The sequence below is a fragment of the Galeopterus variegatus genome, unplaced genomic scaffold (assembly GCF_000696425.1).
Source record: "Galeopterus variegatus unplaced genomic scaffold, G_variegatus-3.0.2 Scaffold5461, whole genome shotgun sequence".
NCBI lineage: Eukaryota > Metazoa > Chordata > Mammalia > Dermoptera > Cynocephalidae > Galeopterus > Galeopterus variegatus.
The window spans coordinates 50315-60291 of record NW_007731572.1 but is presented as its reverse complement, the minus strand read 5'-3'; the positions used below and the strand labels follow the sequence as shown (position 1 = coordinate 60291).

At 58.9% G+C, this 9977-nt stretch overlaps 1 protein-coding gene across 1 annotated transcript in view; it reads right to left on the bottom strand.

The window, feature by feature from the left end:
• The window catches only part of STK32C (serine/threonine kinase 32C), a 50478-nt gene extending 42806 nt beyond the window's left edge, over window positions 1–7672 (bottom strand). The window contains exon 1 of the mRNA XM_008589460.1: window positions 7619–7672. The gene's annotated coding sequence lies outside the window, so the exon portion shown is untranslated. The remainder of the gene's footprint in view (window positions 1–7618) is intronic.
• Window positions 7673–9977: the final 2305 nt, after the last annotated feature.

The following is a 9977-nucleotide window of genomic DNA, read 5'->3' as shown; positions in this document are numbered from 1 at the left end:
CTGGTTAGGCCAACAGTGGGTCTCCTAGTCCCAGCAGGGACAACCCACAGGTTGGCAAAGCCAGACCCGACCCTCAGCCCACACCTGCCACCCCAGACCATGTGCCAGGGCCACACCCCATGACAGGCAGGTCCTCCCGCCCCAGGCACAACGTGGGGTCCTGGGGAAGAGCCCCCCCCCCAGCAGCCAAGGGGAAGCGGAGGCAAGGCGGGCACGCGGAGGCACGGGGTCAGTGGTTTTCCAAAAGTGGGAAACAAGTCAGACAATAACATCTCTATTCACAATAACAAAAAATACGTATATAACAATGTAACATATGACAGCGATAGGAACAACATATCCTAAGTACAACACGACGCAAAGAACTAACAGGGCAGAACCTCAGGCTATCGCGTTCAAAGGTGCGAGAGCCCCGGATGGGTAAGACATCACCTTTCCTCCCAATTAATCTTAAAATGGAATTCCTGCCCAAATCTCAGTGGGTTTATTTTTGATCTTGACAAGATTCATTCTAAAGTTCAATTGGAAAGATAAAGGGTGGGAGCAGCAACGTTTTTGGAACAAAGGGCACAAGTGAGGCGGGAGAGCTGGCGACACAAAAACATGCCTGAGGTGCCCTCATGTGAACAGCGTGGCCAGGAGCAAAGCAGCGTCCCTGAAGCCGGCAGGTGCCACGGTGGTGGCCACTCCCTGAAGAAGCAGACGGGGTGTCCCCGACTGGCTCAGGAGCACACGCTTGCCGAGTGGAAAATGGTAAATGCCAGATGGAGCAGGCTATTTTCCAAAATAGAGTATTTTCGTGTTCTGATTGTGCGAGTGGCAATCCTCATCGTAAAACCAAGCCCTGGCTGGGCGCGGACTCCAAGCACCCAGGCATCGGCCTCCCTGAGGCAGGAGAGCTGAGAACGGGGGTCCAGGAGGGACCTGGGCACAGAGGGGCCCCGGGGGGGAGCGCGGGGAGGTGGAGGGCCAGCCTGGTGGACAGAGGGGTGGCATGGGGGGCATGGGCGTGAGGGCGTGAGGGCGTGAGGGCGCTCGGGACAAGCCACCCAATATCTGACACTTGGCTGTGTTGTGCACTTTGAGCTGAAGGCATGTGAAGACAGCCAGTGCGGGGAGAGGCCTTTCCTGAAGTCCCCATATCTGCCTGAAAACAGACCCTCCGAAAGGACCCCAACACCATAAGTCCCCTCCCTGCAGCTTCATTGACCGGGACGATGGACTCAGGCGGGGCGGACACCAGCCCCAGACACTGCCGAGCGTCCTGCCTGCCGTCAGTTCTTCTGCAGCTCCGCGTGACTTTCTCCAAGGCCACCGGCTCTCCCCAGGCAGCCAACCGCGCTCCCCTTCTGTTAGGAGGGCAGGTCGGTGCTCCGGCCCCACCACGTCTCGGGAATTCACTTGTCTTTCTTGTAACGCCGCCACACGCCTGATATTAAAGCTAACAGACCTGTGTGCCTTTTCTCCTGGTGCCAGTTTACTTCACAGACCCAGCTCTGGAGTCCAGGAGGGAAGGGGCAGCGTCTGTCGTCCCCCACAGTGGCAATGGCAGCGTTTCTTCAATGGTGTGTTTGTTTGGTTCAAGGGAGGGCAGAGGGCAGGAGACCGTGACTGGAAGAGCAAGAAAACACTGCCCTTCCCCCTGTCCTGCCAGGAGCCCCAGAGTGTCAGATCCTCTTAGGAGGAGCAGTGTGTCCAGAACGGGGCTCACAGGCAGCGGGGCACAGGTGAGAGCTGAGCGCGGCCCGGGCTGCATGCCCAGCTGGGGGCCACAGCCCCTCCCGCACAGGTGCCAGCGCCCCCAACCAGGCCCGGTCCCAGAGGGGCCCTGGCGTCAGAGACCCCGCACTGGGCATCCATCAGGGGTAGCTGTGTCCAAGCTCACTGCCAACCAGCTCGTGCAGGGACGTGGAAGGAGGCTGCCCCCGCCCCATCAGTGGTCCTGTGATAACAGCCCCTGGGATAACCGTAGCCTGGGCTGGAATTCAATTTCCTGAATTCAGAACAAACACAATTACGCAGTGCTGGGGGAGGACGGCTGGCTTCTCAGATGCCGTGGCCTTTCCTAACCCCTGGCTGGAAGCCAGTCCTCCAAGTTTTTAATCACACTGAGCAGCAAGAGGGAAGGGGTGGGGGAAAGACAGGGGAGGGGAAGGGAGGGAGGGAGGCCTGGACGAAGGTCCACACCAGGAGGAAAATGGATTGATTTTCTCCAAGTCCTGATTATCCCCACCTAGACTATCTGTCCTGGATTAATTATGGCCACATCACTCTCTGGACATCAGTTGGACAGAACAAGGGAGAACAAAGCTGGGGGTATGACGGGCAGCCCATGCCATGTGTTTGCTCTGCACAGGCCTCCGGCTCCCAGGACCAGGTGTACGGGCCGTGAGCTCTTCGCTGGGGTCCGGACGTAGCCCCTCTCCCAGCACAGGATTCCTCCCAGTTCCAGGTGATCAGTGGGTCTGCCCACATCCCAAGTTTCTCGAGGCCAACCTGTCATCCCCGGGAAGAGCAGATGCCTGGCAGACGAGCAATTCCAGCCAGCCAATGCCATCCCGTGAATGGAGGCTTCTAGAGTTCCACCAGATTCTCCTCAGAGCTCTGGCTCGGCTCGGGTGAGGAGCCCAGGCGAGAAGTCCCAAAGCCTGAGTCAGGGGCACCACCAGAGCCTGCTGCCCTGAGCAGGGGACCCCTGGGCAGGAGACCTGCAGGGCCCAGCCCCCTCTCAGCTGACACGTGGCAACCTGACTCAGAGCCCTGCACTCAAACAGCTCCTCCTGAGAGATGAGACTCTCGCCAACAGGATTTAAAAACCAGTCTTCATGACCATCAGGGAAATGCAAATCAAAACCACAATGAGACACCACCTCAACCCCAGTGGAACAGCTACTATCAAAACCAGAACCAAGAGAGACATGACGCGTGCCCACGAGGACATGGAGGGAAACGGAGCCCTAGCCCTGCCGCTGGGAGTGCGGAATGGTGCAGCCGCGGTGGGAACAGGCTGCAGGTTCCTCAAAAAGTCGAACACAGAATTACCATACGACCCAGCAATGCCACTGTGGAGCTCTGGCTAATGTCGGAATCCTGTCGACATCACCAATTGTCGTGCTCTTAATCCTGTTCGTGACACCAATACTCTAGCTGCACGACCACGCTGGTTGTCGGGCTCTTTTACCTGCTGCTAATCCTGCACCGACTGGGCCAATTGCTGAGCTAGTGGAGCTCTGGCTAATGTCGGAATCCTGTTGACATCACCAATTGTCGTGCTCTTAATCCTGTTCGTGACACCAATACTCTAGCTGCACGACCACACTGGTTGTCGGGCTCTTTTACCTGCTGCTAATCCTGCACCGACTGGGCCAATTGCTGAGCTAGGGCTGGGTCTGGAGCTCACAGACCCCCTCAAGCCCATTCACAGACTGGGTCACAAACCCTAAACACGCCAGGCTGGGTCACCAGACCCCACACATACGAGGCTGGGTCTCCAGACCCCTTACACACAGGTCTATGAGCTAGGTAACTGGCCAAAAGGTCCTTGGAAGCCTCAGGTTGGAAAGCATGGCCAAGTGTGGCGGATGCCCGAGGCAAACGCCTGCCAGCCTGCCTCACCCAAGATTCTCTGCACAACACAAGAACAGCAACAAAACTAAAAAGATACATCGGTGCGCATGCACGCTAACTCCACACACGCACACACACACACATGCACACACACACACGCACACACGCACATGCACACACATGCACACACACATGCACACGCGCACGCACCCACGCACACACCCACGCACACACACGCACGCACACACGCACGCACACACGCACGNACAGCAACAAAACTAAAAAGATACATCGGTGCGCATGCACGCTAACTCCACACACGCACACGCACACACATGCACACACACACGCACACACACGCACATGCACACACACATGCACACGCGCACGCACCCACGCACACACCCACGCACACACACGCACGCACAAACGCACGCACACACGCGCACACACATGCACGCACACGTGTGCGCACACACGCGCACGCACACACACATGCACACGCGCGCGCGCACACACGCACGCACACACGTACACACGCGCGCGCACGCACACACGCACACACGTGCGCGCACACACAAACGGACGCACACACGCGCACACATGCACATACACACACACAATTTGCTTACAATGGATGTGCTGAACCACACCCAACCGAGGCAAGGGTCCTGATCGAACCATTCTATTTTCCCAACACCCACTTCCAGATGGAAGAATTTAAAACAGGGGCTCTTAGAGATGTCTGCACACCCAGGTTCACAGCAGCATCATTCACAATCACAAAAATGTGGATCAACCCAAGTGTCCGTCAAAGAACAAATAGATAAACACAATGCCGTGTACACAAACCATGGAATATCATTCGGCCTTAAGAAGGAGGGGAACTCTAACACACACTGTAACACGGTGAACCTTGGGGACACTGTGCGGTCACATGAAGCAAATACTGTGCGGTTCCACTTCAGTGCAATGGCTGACTGTGTCACCCCAGTTCATACGTTGAAATCCTCACCCCCGAGGTGATGGAATTAGGGGTGGGGAGGTGATGAGTCATGAGGCGGGACCCTTGTGAATGGGATTCATGTCTTTATAAGGGACCCCGAGCTCTCCTGCCTCTTTTGACGTGTAAGGACCAGGCACTGAATCTGGCTTGATCTTGTTCCTCTGCCTCCAGAACTGAGAGAAATAAATGTTTGTGGTTGAAGCCACCCTGTCTGCAGGGTTTTTGATGCAGCAGCCTGAACAGATTAAGATGATGAGGGACCTAGAGCAGTCAAATTCATAGAGACAGAAAGTGCAGTGGTGCTTGCCAGGGCTGGGGGAGGGGAAGTGAGAGTTCGTGGGTAATGGGGACAGAGTTCCAGTTCTAAGATCTAGAAAACGTCCTAGAGATCTGCTGCACAACAGTGTGAATGGGCTTAATGCCACAGAACTGTGCACTGAAAATGGCTAAGAGGGTCAATTCTGTTATGGGCAATTTATCACAGTCTTCAAAAAATTGAAAACAAAAACGAGAGCCAAGGACCAGATACAAGTTTGGAAATCCATCTGCCAGAGCCCTGGCCCCAAAGGGTTGGGCAGCCGTAGCTACGTGCCATTGGGCTGGAAACAGACGCTGCCACCGTTCCTGAACACGGCCAGGCTTGGGTGGCTAGGCGTCCACACCCGCTCCACCGTCTTCGCAACACCAGGCTCTCTGGTGGTGGTGCTGGGGTGCGCCCCCCCCACAGGGAAACAGGAACGGTGGCTGCTGCAGCAGTGGAGCCATGGCCATCTAGGCACCGACACACACAGGCCCAGCCACACGCACTGATCCTCATTCCTTCCCGCTGGGGCTGAAAGCAGCATGGGGGGGGGCAGGGGGGGCAGGGCTGGGTCTGCGACAGGCCTCCCCTCCCCACATTCCCAGACACCCCCAGCAACTGCAGCCCGGAGGCCCCTGGAGGCCTCATTAGGTGCCCTAATTAGGGAGCAGCAGGACCCTCCAATTGTGGGCTAACGCGCCTCTGAAACGAGGCCAGCAGCTCCTCTGCACCTCACTCTGCAGCTCCTGCTTCCAGGCAGGCAGGCTTTTCAGAGGAGCCAGAATCCTGCGGCTCTGCAGACACTGGTGGGGTGGGGACTGGCAGAGGTGGAGAGGGTGGGGAGGGGCGTGCGCAGCGGAGGCAGGGCCCCAGGAAACAGCACCTGCACCCACCAGCCTCGCCCACCCAGGCGGGTCTTTGCCTCTCAGATGTCCCAGCCTGGCCCTCTCTAGACGCGCTGGCGCCAGCCCAGGCTTCCCAGCATCCCTCCTCGGGGCTGATTCCTGGATGTGTGGTGACCCCAGGGTCTCCCTGTCTGAGCCTCCCCTCTTGAACCCGGCACAGCTGCTGTCTTCTGCTGCCAGCGGGGGGCGGATCCCAACCCCATCGTGCCTGCCCTGGTGCTTGCTTGCACCCTCTGTGGCCCTGGGGACCAGAGCTCACACTCGGTTGGGAGAACAGGGGGGCAGAGGCCATCCCCATGGCCTTCAGCGTCTCTGACAAACTACACCAACTTCAGGCCCTCATGCCCGAGGCCAACCATTTTCATGGTCCACCAGGCTACAGGGCAGCACAGGCCCAGCCGTACCTCCTGACACCCAGAGATGCAGATCCTCCTTGGTGCTTAACAGCATTTTCAGTGAATTCACTGGCTCTGGCTTACAATGACCCCGGGCCCCACGACCCAGGGCCACAGTCTGTGACACGACGAAGTGGAGGCAACTTACAGCATCCAAACGCACCACGTACTGCGCTCGGGTTGCAGAGCATGGGAAGGGCTGATGGAGCTTCGACAGACGCAGCGTTCAGACAGCTGTGCGGGCAGTCAAGGGAGGGGCCGAGCCCATCTGCAGCTCCCTGGACACTGCAAAGAAGCTGTCCATGCAGAAGTGATTCATCCCCAGCAGAGCCGCAGCACAGAAGCCTGGGCTACTTCCAACCTTTTCAGAGCACTGGTTAAGCCTCTTTGAGTTATAATTACCCCCAATCTCCAGACATCACAGTCGGTAATCAGGAGGTTAGATCTGGCCAAGAGAAAACTGAAGGAAAGTACAGGACTGGGGCCCAAGCAGGCCCATCTGGAGTACAGGGGAGGCAGGGCCACCCGAGACCAGGATGAGGACGGGGACGTGGCCACTTGCGTGCATGGTGGTGTCCCCCACATGCCCTCAAGGAACAGGTATGAGCACACTGCTGCCACTCTGGTCACCAACAGCCTTGGAGGGTCCCAGTGGCTCTTGGACGTGGGCCTCAGCGCGGGGCCACAAGGTGGGTGTAGTGGATTGCATTGTGTCCCCCCAAAACTCCCTGAAGCTTGAATTGTGTGCCCCAAGTTTCGTGTATTAGAAACCTACCCCCACTGTGACTGTTAAGAGGGTGGGGAATCCTATTACGGTCATTGAAAGGTGGAGCCTTGAAGAGGTGATTGGATCGTAGGACCGTGCAGTAGTGAATGGGTTAAAAATGGTGGTCAGGGGCGTGGCTCTGAGGGCTTTAAAAGGAGAGGAGAGTCTGTCTTTCTCTCTCTCTCTGCTTCCACCATCTCGCAGTGTGAGACCCCTGGGTCACTGTCACCACTACCAGATGGACTTTGGACTTCCCAGTCTCAGAAGCTACAAGCAATAACTGTCGCTTGTCTTTATAAATCACCCAGTCTCGGCTATTTTGTTTGCAACACAAATGGACCATCACAGTGGCCTCACTAGTCAGAGTGGGTGGATGTCAGGGCTGTCCCTGCCGCGGCTGGGCCGTCATCACCCTCAGCTCCCTGCTGCGCTGCAAGACCCCCCAGATCTGGACTAAAAGGCGTTCGTGAGCTTGGCCGGCAGCCCCTCCTGACGCCCCATCACTGCGGCCTGCTCGGCGGGAGGAGCGTCCACACCCTCCCCGACACACCTGGAGCCCACCACCCAGGGGGTCCGGCTTCCCCAGAAGAGAAAGCAAGCAGGTGGGCTGCGGGGGGCACCCTTCCAGCACCACAGTCCCGCCACGGCCTCTGGCATGCCGCAGAGGCTCCGCCTTACCTTGCCGAAGCTGCCCTTCCCAATGGCCCGCAGGATCTGGAAGTGGTCAAAGTTCACTGCAGAACAAAGCAGAGGGACGGCGGTGAGGTGAAGCGAAAGCCCCGCGCCCAGCACAAGCCGCCGCCCGCAAGCAGCTCCATTAGCTCGGCTTCATCCCACACCCCAGCAACCCGTGGAGACCTGCAAGTAGGCAGGCCCCGGGGGTCCCAGGGGAAGCCGCATGCACTAGCCGCCATCCTGGTCCTGGCCAGAGCCTCAAGAGCAAGCCACCCTCCACCTTGTTGAGTCTCCAGAGCAAAGGGGGCATTTGCCCTGCTGGAGTCCCCTGGACAAGCAGGGGAGGGTGAGGCACAGGACTGTGGCTGTGTCCATGACCACGTGTGGCCCGGAGCACCTACACCTACAGGACGGGTGTCCTAGGCCTGTGTGAGGCCACAAAGTCACGGTTTCTATTGACTTTGTCAGTGGGACCACAACTATGAGCCACTCCCCTCCTGGAGGACAGCTTACTGACTGTCACAACCCTCCCGAGAACCATAGCCACCCCACTGCCCCACTGGGGTATGCACGAGCTGTCCCCTAGAGCGGCAAGCAGGGACCCACGTAGAGTGAGACATTCTGCCATGTCTTCCAGACCTCCTCCACACATGTTTTGAACCCATAGGATGGGGGCCCCCAGTGCCAACACAGGTTTCTTTCCTCCCTCCTCTTCGGCTTCTCACTCCCAGGCAGGGCCTGTCTCCACCAGGGATGCCCCATACTTAGTGACCTCCAGGGATGGGCCCCTCCAGCTGACTTCCAGGCCAGCAGCTGGCCCTGCCTGTGCTCCCAGGCCTGTGCACCCCAAGTCTGCACCCCCAGGTCTGTGCTCCCCAAGTCTACACCTCACAAGCCTGTGCCCTCCAGGTTTGTACCCCTAGGTCTGCACCCCAGGCAATGTACACCCCCAACCCTATGTCCCCCAAGCCTGTGCCCCCCAGGCATGCGCCCTCAGGTCAGTGCTTTCCTAAGCCCACCGCCTTAAGCTGAAAGACCGCTGGGTGTGACTCTGTCCCCGGTCCTTGAGGATGGACACCTTGCCTGTTCTTGTCCATCTGAACCCTGGTGTTGGCGAGTGCCCAGAACTCCCTGGTGGTGGAACACCCTGGGGAAGGGCACGGGCATTTTGAAGTTTAGGTGGAAACGACAGAACCATCCTGTCCCCTCCTCCACACGCTGACTGCTTAAAGCAGAGGGCTGTCATTTGTCCCACAGCACAGCAGGGACCACCAGGGAGCAGTGGAGAGGACACTCCCACCCTCAGCCCCCTGAGCTCCGTGTCACCCCCAGTGTCTGCCCCATGATGCTGCTGTGCTTTTCCCACCACTGAGATGGCCGGGTGCAGATAGGAACCCACAGAGGCTGTGGTGCCTGCAGCAGAGGTTGAGCCAGGCAGAAGGGGCAGGACGGGCGTCCTGGGAGAGGGTGCCTGCACTGGGCCCTCCAGGACAAGTGGGCATCAGCCAGGGGAGGTGCCCCAGGCAGAGGGACCAGCATGAGCAAAGGCCAGGAGGGACCCAACCCCACCCCACGCCCACAGGGTGTGGACAGAGCGGGAGCGGTTCCTGGTGAGCAGGGGTGTGGGGCTGTCGCAGAGGACCTGGGGGTGTTAGGGAATGAGGCTGGAGTGATCCGTGGCCAGGTCTCGAGCTCGTGGAAAGGAGGTTGAACTTGACTCTGCAGGGGTCGGGGAGGGGCTTTGATTTACGCACCTTAGAAGGCATGTGCCGGGGAGGGGACAGCAGGACTGAAGGAGGAGGGTCTGGCCAGTGCAGGGACGGAGACGAGACTGGGTGTATTGAGGCAGCTGCTCAGGGGATAAGGGGGGAGGGGGAAGGAGGCCGCCAGGCTCTGGAGGAGTGACCAGGTCTGGGAGCCCCTGAGAATGCAACTCCAGGCCGGGCTGCCACCCACCCCAGGGCCCCCTAGGGCCCTGAGGCCTCTGTCCCACTGTCTGAGCTCCCCGCTGTACTCAGCATCTTCACAAGCTTTGTCCCCTCCATCCTACACTACATTGCAGCCCCTTCCCCAGAAAACCTACGCACCACGGCCGTCCCTGTGGGCTGGGACCACCTCCGCTGCTGGCGTAACTGCCCGGCTCTGCCATATGCTAATGGAAAGCCAGCCCTCCACACCAGGGCATGCGACGGGGACAGAACTGTGGGGGGGAGTGGGGATGCTCGGACGCCATCCAGCGGCCAGACCCCAGCATGCCACAGCCTCCTGGAGCCTCAGCACCCTTGCCCCGCGTGAGGCCGGATGCAGGACGGCTGCTCCTCTCCAGGCCTGGGCGACACTGCACGGGGTGGAGTCTGCTGCG